This window comes from Vulpes vulpes, chromosome 3 (assembly GCF_048418805.1).
Source record: "Vulpes vulpes isolate BD-2025 chromosome 3, VulVul3, whole genome shotgun sequence".
NCBI lineage: Eukaryota > Metazoa > Chordata > Mammalia > Carnivora > Canidae > Vulpes > Vulpes vulpes.
Window position 1 is genome coordinate 7,147,868 of NC_132782.1, and position 26,007 is coordinate 7,173,874.

Consider the following 26,007-nt stretch of genomic DNA (forward strand, 5'->3'; position numbering starts at 1 on the left):
GAATTATGTAATCCCAGGCCTCTGCATGAAAAAAAAACAGTGTTATTTGCAACATACAGATGACAAAACTATCTGGTAAAATCTTTGCACTTACTTCAGGAGGCCCTACGGAGTGATAAATGTAGGATCCCTACTAGGGTTTTGGTAGTCGTTGGTGGGGACTGGGAAGGACAGCCCTGCCCATTGTGGAGCAGTGTTGCTCTACCCTAAGTGAAGGACCAGGATCTCTGCTGTAAGTAGTAGCAGGAGCAGCGGCCATAAGAACCATTGTGAAATTAAGAGAGAGACAGGCCTTTCCCTGTTCTGAAGCGTTACATAAGCACCTTGGATTCCATGACGCTCAAAGGAGAGGCTTCTAAAATATGCCACCCCGCCCTGATGAGGGAAACTTGGTGTTAGAATTAATTTAATTTAAAGATCAACACATTTTTGGAATGCTTCTTGTTCCCAAGTATTATCGGGTGAATCCTATACTCTTTACACAAGATAACAATTTCTTTTTTAGAGAAGTTACACAATCTCTCTTTGTAGGCTCGGTATCAGAGCATTCTCTTATTTTTAGTTGTAGGATTTGTGCTGCAGAGTTATTTATGGATAAAAACATCATTATTTCGTAGACTTCTATTTTTACAATTCACAAACACACTTCCATTAATTCTTACTTCAGTTTTCCAACTTTGTTGGCTTTTTCTTTGGACTTCCTTTTCAAAGCTGGCTTTAAACAGACCAAATTTTTGTGTTAATCTCTGTCTATTGTTCAGTAACGGGGGTCATTAATTCACTAATAGCATTGGAGAGGTGCTAAAGTTTTTCAAAACTGCAGATTGACCTAATTAATGTCTTTTCTGAATTGTGCTAATTCCCCCATTAACCACTCTGGGGCCTCTTAAAACTCCCCAGTCTCTGCTGCCATCTATTCAGAAGTGTTACGCGCTTAGAACAGGTTGTGATTGCCTTGATTATTTGTAAAATAGCAGTGTTTTTAAAATGTTTGCAAAAGTGTTTTCCTTCTTGTCATTTATTGCTTGGGTTATTCACTTATAACTCTCACTTTTACTTTGCCAACTTTTAATTGTCTTCCATTATGCTTTCCTGTACTCACCGAGGTCTGCCTACCACCGCCACCCAGCAGCTACTATTACTCAGTGATTGACAGTGAAGAGGATTAAGCATAGGTCTAGATCAGAAATATTCTCAGAACGACACTGATTAAAGATAATTATTTCGCAGAAAGAAGAGACTAGAGATTAGTGCCAGAATCATTGTATAGCATTCATTGTTCATTATCGGGGACCATGTGTAGTAAGCCGTATGTACCGACAAGTTGTTTTGTCATTTCTGTGCCATATGTTCCTGGAACTATAGCTACCTGTGGATCTTGAGATGGGGGTGCTGAGATTAATACTTGAGTGATGAGGATGTGAGCATTAAGTAAGCAGCCTTTTGGCAGAATGAGGACTTAAAGCCCATTGTTGTCCGTGTGGCTTCTGTGCTACCCAAGTACATAGATAACACAAACCGCTCTTTCTTATTTTATTTTCTAACGTCGTGCTTAGTCACAAAATGTGATTTCATTTTCACATGCCAGACTTTCTCACCTGCGTGTCAATCAATTCTGTATTGGCAGCTAAGGACTGAATAAAAAAGCGGAAGGAAACATAAACCTCGTCTAAGAAAAATGCACATGTCCATTTGATGATTTGTTTGATAAATAGTCTAGATTTGGAGATGACTGTTGGTTCCTCAACATTGTTTCTCATCTCTGTCCTCTTTGTTTTTCAGAGTGCTGTATTAACCGTGTTTCTGATGTTTTGACATCTGGTGCCTTGCTGACCCTGGAGAGACCATGCCTCCGGGGCCAGCCAGTTCCTGCAGACAGTGAACAGCTGGCCTGTAAGTGAGCTTTTCATACACAAACCAAGTCCGGAGCCCACAGGCCCAGCTACCCACCTGGGATGGTATTCCTCTATCTTAGTCATCCCAGGGCCAGGTACTGAAATCCCAGAACCTGCTGAAATTATTCAAACTAGCCAATCCTAAACCTGCTTAACCTGTCTTGCCGGTTGCTTCCTATAGAAACAACAATAAAGGCTCTTGTCCACATTTCCCCCTTGCTTCCTCTGCCTCCTGATAGGCCTGTGCTTCCCTGTGTGCCCCCTGAGGTATAGCAGGGCCTGTAAGTATAGTAAGTATCTTTTTTTTGAAGATTTTATTTATTTATTTTAGAGAAAGAAAGAGAGTGCAAGTGGGGGGCGGGGAGGGGCAGAGGGAGGAGAGAGAGACTCTGTGCTGTGCGCGGAGCCCGATGCAGGCTCGATCCCAAGATCCTGAGATCATAACCTGAGCTGAAATCAATAGCTGGACACTTAACTGACTGAGCCACTTACATGCTCCAAAGACTGTCTTTTTAATGGTGGCATCCTCTGATCTGCTGGCCTCATTAGAGCTGAATACGGATAAAACTTCCATTTTACAACAGGTACCTATTATCTTAAAAAATAATAGAGGATTTAATCACATTAATCTTCATGATCTAATTCCTTCCCTTTCTACCCTCTACCTGCTAGCATGCGTTGGAGGACAGACATTTTGTTTCTTTGGTGTACTGATGGATTCTAAGGGTGTCGAACGGTGACTGGGGTAGAGTACATGCTCAGTAAATGTTAAATTGAACTAACTACTTACTTGATTTCTTTTCTTTTTTTTTAAAGATTTTTTAAAATTTATTCATGAGAGACAGAGACAGAGACAGGGAAAGAGAGAGAGAGAGAGAGAGAGAGAGAGAGAGGCAGAGACATAGGCAGAGGTAGAAGCAGGCTCCTTGCAGGAGCCCCATGTGGAACTCGATCCCAGGACCCCAGGATCACAATCTGAACTGAAGGCAGATGCTCAACCACTGAGCCACTCAGGCGTCCCTTGATTTCTTTTGTCATCTTTTCTCCAGAGCTGCTTTGCAGAGACTAGCCAAGTTGTGCCTATTGCAAGGATCGAGCAAAGAAGAAATTCTGGAGATCTGAGTGGCTCAGCAGTTTAGTGCCTGCCTTCGGCCCAGAGCATGATCCTGGAGTCCGGGATCAAGTCCCACATCCTGCTCCCTGCATGGAGCCTGCTTCTCCGAACTCTGCCTGTGTCTCCTCCTCTCTGTGTGTGTGTGGTTCTCATGAATAAATAAATAAATAAATAAATAAATAAATAAAATCTTAAAAAAAAAAAAAGAAGAAATTCTGTATTGTATTGTGTTTTTGACATACACAGAGGAAGCAGACATAAAATCCCAAAGGGTGTCTTCCATTCAGTTTCAGTTCGCAGTACAGTAGCTGCCCTTGCCTGTGTGTACTGTCTCTGCACACAAGCCTGAATTCTGGCCCTGACAACAGGCTGGCTGAGGGATCCTGAATAAGACCCATCACTTCTCAGGCTCTTTGGTGTACTTGTAAACTGAGGGGATGGACTAGATAAGCAAACGTTTACCATGATAAATAACTTTTTTTTTTTAAGATTTTATTTATTTATTCATGAGAGAGATAGAGGCAGAGACAAAGGCAGAGGGAGAAGCAGGCTCCATGCAGGGAGCCCAACATGGGACTCCATCCCCGGACCCCAGGCTCACAATCTGAGCCAAAGGCAGACACTCAACCAGGTGCCTGCTAAATAATTTTTTTTATGAATTTTTCCCTTTAGCAATGGAAAGTCAGTAAGTATTGTCCTCTTTATTTTAAAGATGAAAACTTGGGGCTGAGAGAAATGACATAAATTTCCCAATGCCAGACGGTTCATAAACGAGAAATAAAGATTTAAATCCTTTAGAGTTAGTCTGTGCCCCTAGACTTATGTTCTTTCCCTCTCAAATTTTTAAAAAGTATGATATGCTTAGAAAAGTATGCAGATTGCATATGGATAGCAATAAATGATCACAAAATGATGTGTGAAACTATAACTCTTGTCAAGAAATAGAAAAATCCCAGAAGTGCTCCCTTTGTTGCAGTTCCGGTCAATCGCTATTCCTTCCACCTTCCCCAAAGGTACACCACATCCCGAATTCTAAAATCACAGTTTAGTTTTGCCTGCTTTTGAGGCAAATATAAATGTAAAGGATTTCCTAGTTACATTTGTTTGTCTGGCTCTTTGGCCCAACATAATGTTTATAAAATTTACTAGTTGTATGTAAGTGCAGTTTGTCATCTGACATCCTCTTATACAAATATTCTGTAAAATATTTATTCATTGTACTATTGATGAACATTTGGGTTGTTTGTAGTTTGGAGCTATTATGACTAATACTACTCTGAACTTCTCGCACGTAATTTTGGTGTACACGTGCATGCAATTCATTTGAGTACATACCTAGGAGTGAAATTTCTATATCCGAACATATCCTCATCTTTCCTACCAGCAGTATTCACCTCTTTACCACATTGGTACCATCAGCATTTTTCCATTTTTGTCTTCTACTGGACAGTTGTTTTTAATTAGGCCTGAGTTTGTGTTTTCCTGATGACTAATGAGATGAAGTACTTTTTCTTATATTTCTTAGTCATTGAATATCTTCTTTTTGAAGTATGTCAAGTCTCTTCCCCATTTTTCTGTTGAGTTGTCTATGTTTTTCTTATTGACTTGTAGAATTCTTTGTAAACTTTGGATATATTTGGTTTTGTGTATTTTGAGTCTGTTTTCCCACTGCAATAACGTTGCTCTATCACTTGGTTGGTAACATCAATACTGGAACTAATTTCGGTGCTCCAGTGTTGGGTAGACATAAGTTGGCTCAGTATTTATCTTTTTTGGTGTCATTACTAGGCATATTAAACTTCCCAGAGTAAATGTGGGTTGATTTCCTCAGCATTTTTTTTTTCTTGGTAAATTTCTCTTCACACAGATGTGGGCTTTACAGAGGCTAAAAACCACTTTTTGGGATTCAAATTTTGGTAGGAGGAGTGAAGAGAAAGTGTGTAGATTCAGTGACCTTGAAATAAAAAGTCCTTAGCTAAAAACATCAAGTTTTCCCTGCTTCCCCTCCCACCTGATCCTCATCTTCATCCTGACCCTCCCTTTATCTTGATCTCCTCTTATCCTCGCCTATGATAGGTGGTGGGGCCCTTTACCTACGGGTAAATTGAAGGTCAGGATTATAGTATCAAGGATGAAGGGAGCGTCAGGGATGAGCATGAGAATTTTAAAGTATATAATATGAAAATTTTAAAAGCTAAGAGATTAATTATGTTTAGGTGTAATTCAAAGGTTTAAGTTTCAAAATGGTGGTAGCATGAACTCCACAGCATAGACCTGCACAGACACTAGGTGGAAGTGCTAGTCGGTGCAGTGAGATACCAGCCTACTACATGTAGAGCCTCTAGACATGTCTCCATAGGCCCTGGTTGAGTGGAGCCTGCCTGTACTTACACATTGTTGGAAGTTCCAACCTATTCACATATTAGCTGTCTCTTATTTCCTCATGGTATGACTTGGCATTTGATGTATTTAATATGTCTAAATTGAATGTCTATAATTTACTATCTCCATATGGAAGCTGCTCAAGAAACCAAAATCACAGGCTTTGAAGCTCAAATTACCTTAGATTATCGGGTTCAGGGGGTCTTATTTTAATTTTTTTTTAAGATTTTATTTATTTATTCATGAGAGACACAGAAAGAGAGGCAGAGACACAGGCAGAGGGAGAAGCAGGCTCCCTGCAGGGAGCTCCATGCGGAGCTGGGGGATCCCGGGACTCAGGGATCATTCCCTGAGCTGAAGGCAGATGCTCAACTGCTGAGCCTCCCAGGCATCCCATGGTTCAGGGGATTTAAACCAGGATTCTTGAATAGGCTTCTGTTGATTGATTCCTGCCATCATATGTGTGTGGATTCCTGCCTCTGCATGCGTGTATGTGAATTTTTCTGGGAAGGGCTGCATAGCTTTTGTAAGATATTCATAGGGGTCTGTGATTCCCTATCTATGCCTTGAACTAGTCTAGTTCAACACCTTCTTTTGGTGAGAAAACTGATGTACTTAAGGTGTGACATCTAATGAGTAACCAGAGCCAGGCATCACTGTTCCCGACTTGGATGGACACTTCGGAACTAGAGATAGGGATATACCTCCCAGTTCCCATGAATGGGATTAGACTTTTTTTTTTCTATCAAAACTCACCTTCAATTTTAAGAGGATTCAGTGGAAATAGAGGATTTAATATACAAAACATCGCTTTATTGCCACGCCATCCATTTATTTTGTAACTTGGGGGAAGGAAGCCTGTAATTAGAGTTAACAGTAGTTCTTCTGATTAATAAGTCCTATCTGCTCTCACACTGGGCTAGGGTTCCCTCGAGTGCTGGGACATGTTTTATTACCCTGGAAGGGCTGTTGCCGCTCACCTCTTGTCACTTGAATCAGTTGCCTGCTGGCCTGGCACTCCGTTCTGTGTGGCAGAGCCTTACTGAGTCTGCATGATAATGGGCCTTTTAAATCCTAAACAATAAACATCCATTTTACCACTCCACCCAGCACAGAAATGCTCTCTAACCTCAAATCAGCCACAAATAAGACTTGGAAATCAATTCATTGTGCATCGGCTTCCTGCCTGGCTCACGCTTTGCAGCAAATAATTTTAGTAAAATATCTGCAGAGCATGTGTGTTTTGAATATGCACAAGTTGAGGTATTGTGTGTAATGGGGTTTTCAACCCTTTTGCGACATTCCTGTTTTTATCCATAGAACACATTCTGTTGAGCAAAGTGGATTATTTATGCATTGATACCTAGGATAAGCCCTGAGGTGGGCTTTAGGGGTGAGAAAAAGCCTTTGGTGATTTGTCCTAAATTTGAGAAGAATTTTCAGCACCCCAAAGTCCTCTGGTTGAGAAATTATGTTTCATGGAAAAGCAATTTATGATCTTTGTGCTGCTCAGATTCATTAGAATATTCTCCTGCATAAGGTGTCAGTTGTTGGCGGAGCCTGTATGAGTGCATTTGGGCCTGCAAAGGAATATCTTGTCAGGTTGAGACAGAAGATCAAATGGTTATGTCTCAAATTCCCTTCTGCTGGGGTTTGAAGTTTGAGCCAGGCTTTCTTCTTCATATCTCCTAGGCCAGGGTTCCATTATTTCAACACGCTCTGATGCTCCTGGGAGCTTCCAATTTCTTAAAATTCATGAGAACTCGAGGCCAGGAGGGGCAAGCCTCAAATGTTTTCACTTAGAAGACCTCTCTGGGAGACAAAGAGCCTTGTCCCAACTGTTGCTGTTGTGATGACTCTCCCTCTCCCTCCACTGCCTTGACGGTGCTGCAATTAAGGGCAAAACTGATGCTGCTTTGGGGAATTTCAAGGAGCTGATGTGTGTTTTTCATTAGCATAAGAAAATTAGTAACTTATGCCAGAAACTGCAGCATTGGCTCTGTTAAACTATAATATAAACCTTAATATGCAGGAGACCAACCCGAAACAACATGGGGGTCCTCTTGGCCCACACCAAGATGGATGTTTTAGAGCAGGGATGGGTGGCACAGCCACAGAAGATCAACTAACCTTTTAATGATATTCATCCATTCTCTCTCTCTCTCCCTCCCTCTCTCTCTCTCTCTCTCTCCACACGTTTACTTTCAAACAGAGCTTTTTCCTAGTTTTAATCATACATTCTAATTAAAAACGGGAGCCTCTCCAAGTTTATTGTATGCCTTTTATTTTATGTTTCGAGAGCTCATCTTGAAAAGAGAAACAGAGAGGGCACGTACCAAGGCTATTGTAAGCTACCAAATCTATTCTGAAGTCACGGCAGTGTATTTGAGATAGAGGCATGATATGATGATCTCCCTTATTGCAGTTATGATTAAACATAATGAGTCGGATCAGTCTGCAAGCTTATGACTATTCTGTGTTGTAAAATTGCCCAAGAGTAAAATGCAAATACAAACAAGGAGTTTTAATGAGCCAAGGTAATAAAAGATCCAGGCAACAGGAAGCTGGTGGCTGTGCTTTGGTCCCTTCCCGATGGGTGGCTTGAACCGGACTCTTTCAGAGCAGGTCTGAGTTAGAGTGAATCACTTTCCAAACATCAAAATTAAAGTACAGAAGACTAGTTCCAAACTATATTATTCACTTAAAAAGAAATTTATTTCATGTTCATTCACGTGAGAAGCTCCATTGTACTAACTTGCGAGATACAAAAAGAAGTGAAGCTGATTTTCTTACAATATTTTTTCTTTTGTCAGTTGCTATAAATGTTTTGGCCATTTTAATTGACTATAACTGATAATACTGGGTTAACAAAAAGGTCTTTTGGGAGCACCAGAACTAGAACTCTTTCCTTTTTCCACAATCATGTTCTAATTGAAGTTTATACTAAGTTATCATCATGGGCTAAAATGTTTTTTTCTTTTTGTGATGAAAACACTTAAGATTTACCTTATTAGCAAATTTTAAGTATACAATACAGTATTGTTAACTATAGTCACCATGCTGTACATTAGATCTCCAGAAGGCATTCATCTTATATAACTGAAACTTTGTTCCCTTTGACCAACATCTCCCCACTTCCCCTCCACCCCTCCACCAACCACTCTGTCCCTGGCAACCACCATTCCACTCTTTGCTTCTATGAAACCAAAGTTTTCATACAATATAAATAATATTCTAATGGTCAGACTGAAATGAATTTCCGTCACCTTTTTGTAGAACAGCAAAAGCCCTTTAGCTATCTTCTCCTTGAATACACATACTTTTGCCTGCATATAAATGTTCTAAAAGTGCCAAAGATGGACAGGCATAAATGGAACACTCAGGTTAATTCAACATGTGGTCAGTTTTTCTTTTTAATTTTTTGTATAAGAACTGGTTGGATTTTAGACTTAGGCAAAATGGAAGAAGCAGGTGATATGAGTCTGTTCACCTTGTGTTGTATCACCAAGGATCTGTGTTGCTGGTGAAGGTTCTGTGATGGGTAAGGATAAACGTTTATCTCCTGACCTGGGAATATGTTTGTGTGGCTCAGGGCCATTCTGGGTATTATATGTTTGTGAGGACGTTGGTGTGAAGCATTGAACATTTGCAAGAATGGGGGAGACACTTGACTTTTTCCTGGGCTAATCAAAGAATGCCTATATATCAGACATTTGGATTCTGATGGGAAACTCTCAGGGAAACCAGGATATAAACTGTCTTGCTTCATTATGATGCATAAACTTTTGGAAAAGAAGGAGCTTTCTAGAATTGTTGGTGATCTATTTATTTATTTTTTACCTGAGGTGCACACCCTAGAGCTTTGGGATTTAATTATATAGTCTCTTTTGTCTAAACTTCCTCTAGTCAGAAACATTTGATTCAGTAAAATGCATTAATCAAAAATAGATTCCAAAATGTGAAAGCAGTAAATGTAGTCACCATTTTAGGAGATGCGACTCATCTCGCTTTCACACTTGGGGAACAAATATATTGTTAAGCAGGATTTTCGTCTTGTTTTGAAGCCAAAAATATAATTATCACTTGATAATTTATGGGGTGCCAACTCTTGAATGGCGTCTAGTAAGCACTGAATTGCTTTAGGGGACAGAAACATTGTATCACCTGCAATTCATTAAAAGGTCACAGGCCATTGTCAAAAACAGCATGTTTGAGTTCCTTGCTGTCATTTGATAACATTGTGTTCTGTCTATGAAGATTCCAGAGTCTGTTTCTCTGGAATCCCCACTTCCTGGGAGCATGATGCTAAAGATCTACTATGAATTGGGATGTTTTAATGGAACCAAAGAGTGGCTTTTATTTCAGAGAGATGCCCTTTAAAGCTCCAGAGGACCCAAACCCACTGGCTTTCAATACATGTTGATCTGAAACATACAACATCTGATCAAACAACAATAAGAGACCTCATTGCTCGCACAATTCCAGTGAGCAATTTCTTATTTTATGACTCTTGATTTAAAAAAAAATTATTTTGTGCTATGATCTTTCAACCTTATGAATATACTAGAAACTTCAGAATAAATGAATATTTCCCCTGCTGAAGGAAAACCATACTTTTGTGGGGTTAAAGTATATCTACAGGAAAAAATCTTGGGGATCCTACAAACATCAAGAATCAGTCCAAAAAAACTCGCCTAAACTTAGATTGGAATATATTTTCATGGGGCTTAGGTAGAAATGTAAAGGTGTTGGAGAAAATTTGAAAAACCCATAAAAGTGGCAGCTGTTACTCTTTTAGCTTATTTCACCTTCTCTTTTGAGTCAGATTTCCCTGATGGCCTGTCTATCCTCCAACAACCTCTCAGTTGTTCCCTCAAAATGCACTACGGAGCATTGTAAGGTACACACATACACAGATAACATATGTAAAGAGTCACACATTTCCTAAAATGTTGACAGGTGTCTGCAATACTCATCATTGGAGATACTTACTGCTAAAGTTAAAGTACAATATTGAGATTGATAAAGATCAAAAGAGATGGGGGAAAAGAGACTTAGCTTGTTCATGTAACAGCTGCAACCATTCCCAAATGTTTTTCTGCATAATCATGCAAGAAATTCATCATGCATTTCCTATTAAATATTCATGCAACTTGCTCCATAGGAGGGCTGTGGTATTTATTAATTCCCTGGTGTTGGTACATTTTGGTACATCTACTGCCAGCAATAAATGTGTCATGCCTAGCAAATTCAATTCTTGGCAGAAAATATTAGAATATAATGCTTACTTACAGGATATTGCAAACTTTAATTATGCCTAGATGATTTTCAAGACCACCTTGAAAAAAGCAATTCCCTTTGCTTTTAGATGAAAGGAAGGGTCAATGGGGTGGGAAATGGATGGGTAGAGAGCATTTCATTTTAAGTGCCCCATCTTTGTGAGAGGTGATCCGTTTCTACACAAACTAGTAATTTCTGTAGAAAGAGTTGGGTCTAATGATTATCAGCAAGTGAAGTCATCTGCTCTTCTACACAATTGAAAGTTCCTTATCCTAAGATTTTATTAACTGAAGGGATGGAATAGAAAAAGCTAATTATAAAAAATTGTCCCCCAAATTTGTCGGCATATAACATTACGAATCTCTAAGCTGGGATATACCAATAAAGATTGATAAAAATCAAAATAAAGCTTATAGCTTGCACTTCAGAATGCTTTAACATGGATAGACACAGGGTAAGTTGACACTTGTTTCAGTAACACATTTAAAGAATGTCTATTTGTGAATTACACAAGACCTGAAAAATGGAAAAAATGAAAAATGGAAGTAGAAGGCACAGATTCTGTCCTTAGAGTGTTTATAGTCTAGTTGGGGGAGGAAAATATTCATCCAATGACCAGCTAGAGAAACCGACAAAATATTTTTGATCATGTAGAACTAATTAGCCATACTCATAATGTGCATCATATTTACCTTTCTAAAACACTTAACTACTTTTCTTATGACAACTACATCAAGGAGGAAGAGCAGATAATGTCCTCATTTATTAAGTGGGGAAAGTTGAATGGCTAGCCTGTGTTTATTCAGCCAGCTATTAAAGGGTTGTGGTTACAGCCAGTTATTTTGCCTTTTGGATACAGTGAGGTAAAACATCCCCAAAAGATCCTCAGGGGAGGTATTTCCCAGTAGCTCTTCTTTTATTCCGTAAAAGAAGAAGCAAGAAAAGAAAATGTGTCTCAGAACCCATTTTAAAAAGAATATGGATCTTTGCTTCTGGTTACAATGAAGTAGTTTGTAACTAGCCACTCTCTAGCCAAAAACAACTAGAAACACTAGATAAAACAAAACAACTAGTTTCAAGGCATAGGAGAGCTGCTGAAACAACCAGGACTTGGTAAGGAGGGAATATTCCAAAAAGGGGGAAATCTCAGAGATTTCAATCAATAGTCTGCATCAGTTTCTTCCCTGGGGGCATTTGTTGGCTATGAGCATGGGGAAAGAGAATGAGAATCTGGGGTGGAAAACTGAGATTGACATAAGGCTTTGATATCTCTGTAATACATTTATTAAAAATATAAAACCGTGGTTCAGAAAGCTAAGAAGCTAAGCAGAAAGGCTTCAAAGAGCAGGGGAAAGTTCCTAGCAGTCTTCCCATGCTGAAACATAAGAATTAGAGTTCAGGACTCATAGAGAAAAGGACTATGTCTTAGGAACTGAAATAAACCCAAGGTCGACTGAGTCATAGCAAAACTGCCACCAACCTGAGTCAGTTCATGTCTTGATTAAATTAAGTTGATGAGTTCTCACCCTCATTGTCTAACAGAGTAAAGTAAAACTCTCTGGATGCAGTTAACAGTATATGGAGCTTCTACTACCATATCTCTATATCTGTCTACCTATTTATTCTAGTATTTCGTAAAAAAAAAAAAAGTCTGAGTGTGCTAGAGATGGAATCATATGACCAAAGATAAGAGGAAGAAAAAGATAACAGAAACAGAACTACAGATGATGTAGATATTGATGTTAGCATACAAGGATCTTAACTATGATTAGGATGCTAAAGCAAATAGATAAAAGGTAAAGAAAATAGAAAACAAGATGAAAAATTTTACCAAAGTGTTTGAATCTATTTTTTTAAAAAGAAGTAAATGGAAATTCCAGAACTGAAAAACAATGAACTCTATAAGGGTTTCATAGCAGAATAGATTCAGCAGAAGACATGATTAATATACTGGAAGATATGTCGCTATAAAAATATCTAATTGCAGCACAGAGAGAAATAAAATAGAAAATATAAAAAAGAGCATGAGGGACACATGGAAGAAAAATTCTACCATGTATGTCAAATGAATACATAAAGAAAGGTGAGAATACACACAATATTTCATGATTAATTGGTCAAAAATTTTTCTAGACTGATAAACCTACAGATTAAAGAAGTGCCTGAAACTCAAACAAGATAAATAAAAGAAAAACAAACCAAGTTACACCACAGTAAAAACTGATGAAAACCAAAGATGGTAAGAAAAAAATTAAAGTATCAAAAATAGATCCATTATCTTTAAAGAAATAACAAAAAGAATCACACCTGGCTTTTCACAGAAATGATGGAAGCCAGAAGAAAACAGAATGCTATCTTTAAAATCATCAAAAAAATGTATCTGTCAACCTAGAAATTTATGCTCAGAATAAATATTCCTTAAAAATAAGCCAAAATGAAGGTATTTTTCAGGAAACACAAATGAAGAGAAATTTCTGGTAGCAGAACTCCACTGAAAGAAGGAGAAGGAGAAGAAGAAGGAGGAAGAGGAGGAGGAGGAGGAGGAGGAGAAGAAAAAGATGAAAAAGAAAAAGCAGCAGCAGCAGCAGCAGAACCAGAGTAGTAAAAAGAAACTAACAGGAGATTTTTTTCTTTATTCAGAAGAAAAATCACTATAGATGCAAAAACAGAAATATAAGGAGAAATGAAGAACACCAGAAAAGGTAAAACATAAATAAATCTTGACTAGAAAACCATTAATATTTGCTTGGCTTATAATATAGAGTGAAATACAACGCATGATAACAATATTAAAAGTGGGAGAACTATATGGACTTAAAGTGTTCTAAGGTCAAGCATTTTCAAGGAGATAATAAGAGAAAAATTTGATCTCATTGTGATGTCAGTGATACATGATGTAATCTTTAGAATAACCACTGAAAGACTATTTAAAAAGTATAAATACAAGATGCCATAAAGAAAAATGAAAGAACAACAAATAGATTTGTTTAATTAAAAAGAAAACAATATGGTTAAGCACCTGCCTTCAGCTCCGGTTATAATTTTGGGTTGAGCTCTGAGTTTGGCTCCCTGTTCAGCAGGGTGTCTGCTTCTCCCTCTCCTGCTGCTCCTTCCCCCTACTCATGTGCACATGCACACACACACACACACACACACACTCTCTCTCTCTCTCCCACTCTCCTCTTTCTCTCTCTCTTTCTCTCAAATAAATAAATAAATAAAATCTTAAAAAGAGAGAAGACAACAAAGGAGAGAAAAAAAGAAGATAAAATAGTTTGGATAAAAAAATAAAAATTGTAACTATAAACCCAAATTTATTATAATTACACTAAATAAAAGTGGGTTAAATATTATCACAAAACATTTAAGAATTTCAAACTTGATTTAAAAGCACAACTCAACAATATTCTAACTAAAAAGACATACTTTAACTGTAAGGACAGTAAGGTTATAATCAAAAGAACAGAAAGAGATATGCCATGTAACACTAACCAAATGAAATGTACAAATTTCAGGCAAACTACTCTTTAATAAGTGTTAAAACATAGTGAAAGAGATACTTTATAATGAAAATGGGGAAAACACATCAGGAAAGTGCCATAATTCGAAATTTGTAGCCACCCAGTATAAAGCAAAAATTGATATAAGTAAATGAAGAAACAGATAAATCTGCAATCATAGGAGTGGACTTTCACTCACCTTTCTTAATAGGTAATTGGATAGACAAAATGGTAAAGTTATAGAAGGTCTGAACAATAAAATTAGTGAACTTGAGCTAATTCATATTTATAGAATAATGTACCAATGTCAGAATACTCATTTTTTCAAGTGCAATTCATGAAAGAGATTGATTGGCTTGCAATTTTCTATTCATGTAATCTCCTTTCCAGGCCTTAGTAACAAGTTTATAGTGGATTCATGAAACAAGTTGGGAAATGCTCCCTTTTTCCTTATGTTCGGGAAGAATTTATGTAAGATTGATATTATTTCTTCTTAAATGTTTACAATAATTCATCCCTGAAGTGACATATGCCTAGTTTTCTTTGTGGAAAGGCTTTTAATAACAGACTTGATTTTTAAATAAAATTAAAAGGTCCTCAGTAACAGATTTAATTGTTAAATTTGTTTGAAAATTTGTTGATTTTCTCTAAATCATCAAATTTATGACACAAAGTTTTATGCCAGTTGAATGTAAAATTATCCATGTTTTATTACTCTAGTGTCTGGATAATCTGTAGTGATGCCTGCTTTTAATTCCTAATATTTGCAATTTGTACCATTTTTTTGTGAAGAGACTTGCTAGGAGTTAATTGATTTTATCAGTCTTTTCAAATAAACTTTAGTATTGTTGAAATTGTTTCCTATTGTAAGTTTGTTTTCTATGCCATTGATCATTTGTTTTATCTTTCTTATTTTCTTCTATTTTGTTGGTGATTACTGTTCTTTTTCTAGTTTCATGAAATGAGAGCTTAGATCATTCCTTTTCTGCCTTTTACTGTGTGTCTTCAAGTACTTTGGGTACATCACACAAGTTTTGGTGAATTGTTTTGATCTTCCTTATCATTCAGTATACAATATTTTATAATTTTTTCTGTGTGACTTAATGTAGAAATGCAATGTTTAATTTTTTAAAAGGTGAGAATTTTCTAGTTAGTTGATTTCTAGCTTCATTCCACCGTGGTCAGAGAATATATTCTAAATGACTAAATCTTTAAAATTTATTAACCTTTGCTTTATGTTGCAGCACATAAAAAATTTGGCGAGTATTCCACTTGCACTTAGAATTTAGAAGTAAAAATCCTAAACGTGTTATTGTGTGCAATTCAAAATGGTTCCAGATTAGAAATAAACCAAATGTTCATCAAGAGTAGACTGGAAAAATACACTGTGGTGCATTTATAAAATGGCCTGACATATGCCAATTGAATAATGCAAATGAACAAACTATTGCCACACAAGCAACACGAATTAATCACACAAACACAATGTTGGGCTAAAGAAGAGTACATAGTACAAGAAATCATTTATATAAATTTCAAAAACAAGCAAGGCGTTAGAAGTGAAGAGAGTGGTTTTCTTTCAGTTAATGACTAAAGTGGACATAACGGATGATTCTAGAGTGGTAGTTATGTTCTATTTCTTGATCTGGTGCTGAATATAGTGTGCCCTTTTTTGCCTTTGTTGTACTTTTACACAAAGTTTACTTTAAAAGATATAAGGAAGCTCTTAGATAAGACGTTGAATGTTTTTGAATGAGAAAGAGCAATTCTCTCAGTTGACTCAAGACACTCTTTTCCAATAAGGAGGAAAAGGGAAGATGGGTAATAAAAGCTCTCCTTCTTTTATCCACAGATCCTATGCACGAAGAGGTATAAGAGGATAAGGTAGTGTGAAGCAGGAGAGAAAGAGAATTACAGATAAATTGGAAGATTGGTCTTATTGGAAAAGAAAGGTTTGAGGTAGAGTCTTTCTGGGTGAAGTGAGGCCTCCGTTTGCAGCAATTTATATGTTCACCGTTTGGAGCTTTGTGACAGTTGAAGAGAGATGCTGCTGAGATGTGGGGCATGAGAATGGTTCCTCAAAGCAGTCAAGAAGTTGGTTGAAATCATCCATCATAGAGGATGGAAGATGGTCAAATAATCTTAACTCAGATTTTAACCTAGATTATCTCTTTATTTCCTATCTACCTTACATTAGGAAGACTGTGTCTTCCCCAGGAGAGGAGGAGCTAGTTTACTTGTTCTATGAGGGGCTAGTTTACTTGTTCTATTATTTTGACTTTCCAAGTACTCTTGTGTTTTAGCCATAACATAAAGTGCTAACAGACTATAAAAGAAAACCCAAATTCTGCCTTGGAAAATAATAAGCTTTTGTAACTTTTAACATCAGTCAAGTTTTCACCATCAGTTTCTTTTTCCCCCTAATTAGAGTACCGTGTGTGTGTGTGTGTGTGTGTGTGTGTGTGTACATGCACTAACAGAGGGGGATATTAATTTTCTCCTTCCTTCTTTGATAATAAAAAAAAGTTCTTGATGTACAAAATCTGAGTTTTCTTGATCTCTTGGTCAATTTAAGTCTTGCTTCTACTTGTGTAAGTAGTGAAAAAACTTGTTTTACTGGGGCACAAATAAAAGCTTATCTGGGTCTAATACTGATGTTTATATGTTGCTAATACACGCTTAAATGACCTGAATGGCTATTTTAGAAGAACCAATTTAAAAATATAACTAAAGATGAAAGGCAAACCCACTCAAGATAGTTTATGATTTTAGCTCTGAGAAAATTGTAAATGCTCAGATGGGTTAGATGTAAAAAAAAAAAACAAAAAAAAAAACCCTTCCATAATATTAGCTGAGAAAATAGTACATTGTAACAATGCATATACCAATTTACCACTCAGAAGTCTTAAGTAAGTAAAATAGTAAGTAGAGCTCAACAATATACAACCTAAAAGCCTTCCAGAAAGGTCCACTGCAATGACAGTACGTTATTTTCAAGAGCTATTAAATGCTGTCCCCATGCTGGTTTATTAATCCTCACAGTCTTCTGAAAGGAAACAGGTAACAAAGGAAATCCCCATGGATATTCGTGAGCTTTTTGTGCCAAGAGCACCAGCAGGCAGCTGAGCCCAGGCTTCCAGGTCCTGAGCACAGGGCACATGGATACGGGGCAAGATATGGGGCGGTGGGTGGCTAAACTGGCAGAGATCTCCAAGCAGGGCATCTCAAAGCGTGGTCTGTGCCTGCACTGGCATCACCTGGGCTACTGGAAACAAAGCCACAGTGACAACAGCAGGATCCTGGCACCCATCTGAGTGCGATTTGGACTTTAATCTAGAATCTCTGGGTGTGCGGTTTGGGAATCTGCACTTTAATTTTATTTTTGACCAGACTTCCTCCAGGGACACTGATAGTGATAGCTCACTGAGGTTTGAAAGGTATTCCCTCAGAGGTCATCTAGTCCACTTCCTCATTTTCAGATCAGGAAGTTGAGGCCCAGAGAGGGGAAATGACCTGCAGAAGGTCACCCAGACATTCAGTGGCAGAGCTTGAGTAGATCCAGGTTTGTTACTATTCCCAGGCCCTCTCCTTTTTACACCTTGTTGCTTCTGAGAGAATTCATGTTCTTCTTCGGTAAACGTTATGAGCATCCTAAGAACCGGGGCTATAAACTCAGAATATGGCGCCAGATAGTTCTGAAGTTCTCTAACCTCACATTTTATTTGATCTTTAAAGAATACTGTTGAAGTCCAAAGAATAGGGAATAATTAAAAGTAGCTCTTTTCAGCTCTTGAAAAAGTGGTAAGGCTGGGAAACCAGGAAATCCTCCCTTCCACCACTCATGCAAGTGTGATCATTTCCATCCAGTGATAAAAGATAATCCCAAGGGTTACAGTTTGTTATCCGGTAGGACATTAGCCAGTTTTGCCTATAACTGCGCAATCTTATGCTAACATTCCTTTATTAAATTGCCTATAAACACTTGCTCCTCTAATTCTCATTTGAGCCAGGTTTAATATCTCATTGGTTCCTTCATTAATGAGCCAAATGTAATCTTTGACCTATTCATTATGTAGTTGAAGGAATGTTGTCTAAACTTTAAAAAATTGTACTTTAACATGATAAATAAACCATTATAAATGCCATGAAGGAGTGAGCAGCAACGCTATGAGGTCTTCCCTGACGGCCCTAGAGTCCCTGGCACTTCCTCTTCTCAGTTCCCATAACACACCCCACATTGCAGAACATGCCTCTCCTATGCATTTATTGCATTGCTGCAAACACCTGCTTGGGGCAGGGATCATTGCTGGGCTTTGCATTTCATTTTCTGTTATTTGCCCCTGGTGGACACTTAATACATTTTTGTTTCAAGAATCACTGACTGGCTTTCCTAGTGAATGAAGATCCATCACAGAAGTGAAAGCTGAAAGAGGGTCAGGACATACACATCTTTGCACTTTTCACAATTCCACTGTGCTGAATGAAATAGGGCTATCGTGAACAAAATTGTGAAGAAGTTGTTCAGTTTTTGGAGACCTTCTTGGTGGAAATAGTAATAACAGTACAAATTAGTACTAAGTGCACACGTGTTACATATCATGCAAAGATAAGCGCCTCTAGTCACATAAATATATATCACATCTATATTGTGACTAACTATAATCACGTATTTGTCACACATAAATATATATCACATATATCCATATAAAAGATTTCAACCTCACAGTACCCTAGAAGCTAAATAAGTCTTCTTACCTCAATTTTCCAGAAGAGGAAAAGAAGCACAGAGAGGGAACTTACTTGACAATGTTACACATCCAGTATGAGAGAGAGGATTTGAACTCTAATTCCAAAGCCCAGGAGTCAATCCAGATTTCATCAATTGCCGGCTACAGAAGCTGAGGCAAGTCAGCTAGCCTCCCTGAGCTTCCATTTCCTTGTGCTATCCGCCTTGTGGGGTTGTTATGAAGAGCAGAACAATGCATGAAAAAGCCTGACCAGAGTGCCTGCATTGTCGGTGTGTACCTAAAGCTAGCGATCACCACCACTGTCACTGTCACCCTCTTGGTAGCTTCTTCCCTCTCTTGGGCATACCTGTCACATCCACCCAAATTTTCCCTCACTTGCAGCGATTACAGGGCCCCCACAAGTCAGGGCTCCAAGCATATGAGCAAATACCAGGGTTTCTTTTCTGAAGGCACTGCCTGGTGGGCTAGAGCAGTGCTTCCTGAGATTTAAACCTGTGCAGGAATTCCCTGAGGGTCTTGCTACGATGCAAGTCCTGACTCAGTGGGTCTGGGCTGGAGCCCACGCTTCTGCATGTGTAATGAGCTCCGGGGCTGGGGCCCATAGCTCCACACCAGGAGGAGGTCCCATCTTTCTACCACTTGCCCTCTCTACCTTCTTCCGTCCCCCAACCTAGTCTCATTCTCTCAAAGGCTTGTTTTTGGCTACTGTGGGAATAGAAAAACTGTAGATATTCATGATTTTCTCAGGAGACAGATTTGCATTTTAATCATTTCCTGTAGTTTATCGTTTCCCTCTCTTTGCCACTTCTGTGCATATGAAGAAGAGTCACTTACAATTTTAAACTGTAAAGAGGGACTAATATTTGTAAGTAAGAAGAGATAAGGGGTTGGGGAGTGAAGAGGAAGTTTTTTGGTCAAGTCACATATCCTAATGGCCATTGACTTGTATGGTTGTCGAGCAAATAAAATAATTCACTGTAGTTTCAAAATTCCTAAAGCAGGCTAATGAATGTTCATCTCTTATGAACCTATCTTTCATACAAAAAGTGGGTTTTGGGTGCCAGCCTGATATTCCTGTTGAAAATGTTGATTAACTTTTTGTGCAATTGAGCTGTTAATAGGCAGTACTGTCGCTCTGGGAAATCTAACAAATATTGACAGAGCCCAGTGAAATGGTGTGGTGATTATCATGCCCTTTCTCCCAAAGACTAACTGGGGGGCTTCCTACAGCAGCCCTCAGGCAAACTCTGCCCTTGGGGAGAGATTCAATAACTGACTTAATCAATCCTTTATCCAAGTTTATAAATAAACAATTCTTAAAACACTATCATCTATCTAACCTATCTATCTATCTATCTATCTATCTATCTATCTATCTACTTCTCCAAGAGCTATTCATGCCATACCCATTTTTTTTTCAGATTAGGACATTGATTCATAGAGTTTATTTATCTGAAGAAATTAATTGATATCTAAGGGAAAAAGCAGCCATTCAGAAATACCCAGTTTTATTGACCATTACTTAGAAATATACTTTGCAAATGCCAGTATGTCTTGCATTTATCATCAGCAGCAGCATCTGGAATGTGGTAATGCTCCTCTCATGTGTTACCTAAGTGTGCAAACACAGCAGTGCATGCTGGTAAGGGATGCTGGATGTAAGTACAAGGGAGCATACTTTAAATGTTTATATTTAAAAGGAGCTGCCCTTGAAAGCAGTTAACTTCCTGCTGTGAGACTGGCTGTCCACCCAGCTGCATCCCATAGCTGCTCCTGCTGCCTCCCCAGCCTCCACTTGTATCTTGCTGTCAGACCTTGACAGGCAAGAATCAAAGACAAGGAGATGACCAATATGGCTTTTTACCCTTCCAGCTAGGACTTGAACATGCACCCAAGTCAGCCAGAAGTCATTGAACAAGAGGCTTCTGAAAAGGGACTTCCTCCGAGATAAAAAGAGATGCATGGAAAATCTGTCTTTCTTCTTCTACATTTTGGGTTGATTATGTGAAGATAGAATACACTGGAACCGAGGCGGCCATTTTGTAGTCACTAGAGAAAAAGAATTTGGACAAAAGTAAAACTCTGAGTAAGGAGAACAGAAAGATGAAAAGAACCGGGGTCCTCAGTGACAGGACAAGAGTTCTCGCTCCAGTTGTGGAGCTGCCCCTGCTGCCTCACAGCTTGTTCTGTGAAATGTTAAAACTCTTTGGTTTCAGCCCCACTTAGTGTTCCTTGTGGCCCAGAACACCCTAACTGGTGTCCCAGTCTTCTAGAAAAGAGCTCCTGGGGCTGTGACCGACTACCTCAGGCAGAGTAAGCCGTGCTCTTGGAGCTCTTCCGGAGGTGGCGGAGAGCAGAGCTGTGGCCAGCTGCACTTGGAAGCAGGTCTTTCTGATGGTGGAAGCTGTAAAAATTGGCACTGCCATCCCTGATCAAGCAGCCTGACCCCGCTTCCTTCCTGTGCCAAATTCCTGGTGTCATTTGTAATAAAGTCTCAGGTTTGGGACCAGTGGTGGTTTTTTAGAGCTTTTGGTTTCATGGATAGATAGGTGTTTGGGGAAGTTTATTTCTCTGACTATGACCTGTGCAAACTATAGCCTCTTCAGTCATACGAGTGGAATAGAATTTAAAAGCAAACTATTAACAGAGCCATTCATGTCCTTTGCAAGTGATGTCACATATAAAGGTCTTTTCCTTTATATAAACTGTTTTCACCGTCACAAGAATTATCTAAAATTGAGCTCATATCCTTAGACTATACTGTGATGAAAGAGGATTTGTGTTTATGAACAAGGTGGTAACTATGAAGTGATGCAATTCTATTTTTGGAAACTCACAGGAGTCATTTGTAAAACATAAATTAGAGGGTATGTGGATCTCGCCTGTCCACTTTTCTTTTGATTTTTATTATAGCAAAAATTGCTTTTTGATTTAGTCTAATCCCCTTTTATACAGATAACTTTTGGCTCTCTGTAATCATGAATTATTGCAGTTGCAGTTACAGTTTGTGTGTAGGACATTTAACATTCAAACAAAAGTGGAGATTTTGGAATTAGTAACTTCTTGCTGTTTTGAACTTACAGCGTCAAGATTTTAAATGCTGACATTATGAAAATAGTGGTTAACCTCTTTCATTTCCTTCATTTTATCATGATACTGTTCTAAATCTATTTTTATGTGCCAGTGAAGTTTGCAAGCAAAATGTCTTTCATTCTACGGGCATACAAAAGAAAAGAAAATAAATCAGCATAAGAAAATCACACTGATAGGTACTCATTAAATTTAGAAAGTATAAGAGCTAAGTCATCAAAACAAACAGAAACAAACAAAAAACAAGGTAGTATCACAGAGGACATTGTATGACAAAACCTACAAAGGTGTCATCACATCAGTTGTGGCTCCTTGGCTCTGTGTTCATTCTTCCAAATACCGAGGGAAAAAAAAGATGCTAAGGGATGGGAGGGCAGAGGAAGATGAGGGCTGGGAAGCCTGTGGTTTCTGCTCTACTTTCTGCTCTACTTCTCTCTACCTCCCATCCATCATCTCCATTGTCAATGACATCTTTGTGCTGCAGAAATTTTTGTATTATTTTTATACTGTGAAATAAGAAAATACGTAATTGAGCCCTACAGTAGAACTTCATATATAAAAATACAAATAGGAATCTTGATTCTTCCAGCAATAGGGAGCCATTGAAAGAATTTTTTTTTTCAGGAGAATAGCATGCTCAAAGCTGTACGTTAGGGAGATTAAGCAGGCAACAGTGTGTAGGGCAGATTGAAAGGAATGGAGGAGTCTAACTGGGGAAGCTGGTTAGAGAACACTACATTGGTTTAGATCAAGTTCAGAGGCTTTGGTGGGTTGAAGGAAGGTGGTGTCCAAGAGAAAGGAAAGGAGATAGATGCAGACACTCAATATATCTTAGGTCTTATATTCCCCTCTGTCTCATCTACATTTGACACCAGCATCCAGGTCTGCTTGAATATCTGGGGTCACTTCCAGTCAGATGCCAGAGATGCTTACCCAACCCCAGCACGGGGTCTGATGGCTACACCCGTAACCACCCTTGCTGTCAACGCGATGTACATTGCACTTTTCTAGGCACTCATCTTCAGCACCTTTGCTATGTTCTCTGTTCGAAGTTCTCTCTCCACATTGCCAGGGCTTAATTGTACTGCTTGAGCACCGTTTCCCCTGTGTAGCCTTGCACAACACTTCCAGGTGGTACAGGACCATCCTCCCCTTTGGATTCTTCTGAACCTTGTTTGAATCTGGATTTGGCACTTATCATCCTGAATCACACATACATTTAAACCCTTTTCCAACGTCCATTGTGATGGTCCATAGTAGGTGGAAAATATTTACTGAACAGTTAAATTCTGATAATCGAAGATTCCTGATTCTTGTTCAACTTTATTCTTCGGTCCTCCTTCCTTCATAACACAGTTCTTACAACTGAATTCCTGCCTTATAAGGCCCCCGTTTCTGAGTTTCTCTTGTGCTAATGGTTTAGGAACACGGTCCATATGTAAGGGCTATTCATCTGTGTTCTCTTACTGTCCCTTTCCCCTATTATCCAGACCTGCCTGAAATCTGCCAGAGTTAGCCGTCCCACTTGTTGACAGACCAACTATGAATCATGTGACCGGCCATGTGACAACTTCCAAGTATCACCTTCTTTAGACACCTGATGACTCAACTCCTAGTTGTTGAGTACCCCCCCCCCACACACACACCTTTGCATAATACCTGGTTTATAGTTGGAGAACTTTGCACACTTGATCTCACACTTGTTCACTAGGCTGAACACCCTAGTGTTCAGCAAATAACACCCCTAACCTGTGTTCTTCTCCCAACCACGCACCAGTGGTCATGAGTGATGCTGAGTCTGATCTTCCTGTCCATCTAGTAAACAACTGGTGGTACCCTGCCAAATCTCAAGAAAGATTTTGCATTTGAAAACTTCTTGGATTTGAAGGAGAGGCAGACAGATGTGGTGCAGGAGTCAAAAGCTAACTGAAGCTGACTGGGTGATTAGGACTGTGGAGGTGGCACGAGGGAAAGAAAGCACACAAGAAACAACAATTTGAGGAAGGGAGGCAAGCAGGTTAGCTTTTAAGAGGAGATGATGAGTCTAATTTTGGATATACCCAGGGGTAACTGTAAAATATTTCATGAGGAATGAGATGGCATCGCCAACCAGCATAGATGCCAGTGGTGCCTATATGGGTACCTACCAGCCTAGGATATATTGTGTAGGGTGGAGTGAGCAAGTGAACAACTTACTGGAGACTGGAGGAGTTACAGACTTGGGCCAGCAAGTTTATCCCGTATAAACTTCCCATCTGAACTTCAACCTTATTTTTTCTCTCCCTTCCTCTAAGGGTTAGACTGTGCCTATATACCAGTGGGTGGTAGTCAGCCTTTTTTTATCCTCTTATCAACCCGTAGGAAGTTTGTCTTAAAATTACCCCTAGGGTCCCAGTTAAAGGGACTCCATCGCACCTACCCTCATACCATTTTTCATGACTTTGTAACCGCGTAGCCAGCCCTCCCCTTCAGCATGTGAAGACCTCTTTTATTCTTACAAACAAGAGAGGGCTGCTATGGATTTATGCAAATTCAGTTTTTAACCTGCCAGCTGAAGAATAAGGCATAGAGATTAATTCCTAAGATGTTTTTTGGCTTTTGAATTTTGTGTTTTCACGGAGGGTGTTTTTGACTTTTCCTTTGGCAGATTTGATGTAGACATAAAGATGGAAAGTTAATTGTTAGCTCTGGGCAATCAAAAAAGGTGAGGAGTTTTACCACCCTGCCCAGAAAGGACAAACCTATTGCCTAAGGATTTAACTCTGTATTAGTAGCTTCTGATTCAAATTGAAAATACAATATATGTCAAACAACCAAAATGGTTGCATTGGGGGTCACTCAGAGAGAGAGCAGAGAGTTAGCATAGCTAATGAGAACATTTCTAACAAGGGGAACAAGAACGCTGGATTCTTGTCTAACTTCTGCTAGTGTCATACTAGGAACTCCGGGGCATGAGACTAAGATTTTTCCAAATTCTTTCAAAGAGAAATGTGCATTTGTTTCCCCTTTTACCTTCCAGGTATGTAGGGGGTTTAGGTATCTGGAAGGCACGAACTTGTGTGTCTACTGGCACCTTAGGCTGACTACAAGCTTTTGCCCTTCTATTTCAACTGGTTTAATGGGTCTAAGGGGCATTGATAGCAGGGCTGTTTGTCATGCGAGGCAGTTGCTGGCCTATTCAGTGGAGACAGACTGCCACTTGGGTCTTGACTCTGCTATGAGCTTTGCCAAGTGATGACATGAACACCCACTCAAACGTCTGCGAAATGTCTGCCTCTTGAGTGTTCCGTTTGATCCATTCCCCACCCCACCCCGACACTTGTTTCCTCACTGACCTTGCTCCAGTCCCAGGAGTGAGCTTCTTGGCTTTGATCCTCTGCTGGCAGAATCAGCTACCTCCTCTGAATGTTCAAAAGGCCCCTTTTGGCAAGCATTTCTCTCCCGGTGGAGTCGCAGGGCGTTGGAGGCACATCACTTCTCAGTGAGTTTCTTAAGATTGCACTTTACCTGGCTCCAGGCCCAGGGTTATCTGGAAGGAATGATATGTTGGCTGACTACTGCATTTGCAAAGATAAGTTTAATGGATTTCTCAGTGTTTTCAGGTGTATTCTTTAGAGTTAAGACTGACTTCATGGAAAAAACCTGTATGTATTCCCTGCCTTTATGCTTTTATGCCTTTATGCCTTGGATATAGAGCTGAGCTTTACCTCGTTGCCTTCTGAGAGAATCACCTTTCACTGACCAATTCCTGAATAGGTGGTATAATTTATTGATTGCGTTAATTTCTTCATCGCCTATTCTCATGAATCCTTGGCAATCTGGTTTCCATTCCTAGTGAACAACTGATGTGGTTTTGCATCTGTGCTTTTCTACCAGCCCTTTATCACCCTCTCGGTTATTACCCCCATTAAATCTCTCAGGGGCCTTTGGCTTGCTTGATTATCTTCTTTCCTTAAACATGTGTTCAAGGCTCTGACTGTTACATGGGATCCTTTCCT

General features: G+C 39.1%; 1 long non-coding RNA gene across 1 annotated transcript in view; it reads left to right on the plus strand.

Annotated features, from left to right (window-relative positions):
• LOC140598174 (uncharacterized) overlaps positions 1–26,007 on the plus strand; it is a 76,450-nt gene that overhangs the window by 19,411 nt on the left and 31,032 nt on the right. The window contains exon 2 of the long non-coding RNA XR_012000296.1: positions 1,783–1,893. This is a non-coding gene — a long non-coding RNA (uncharacterized lncRNA). The remainder of the gene's footprint in view (positions 1–1,782; positions 1,894–26,007) is intronic.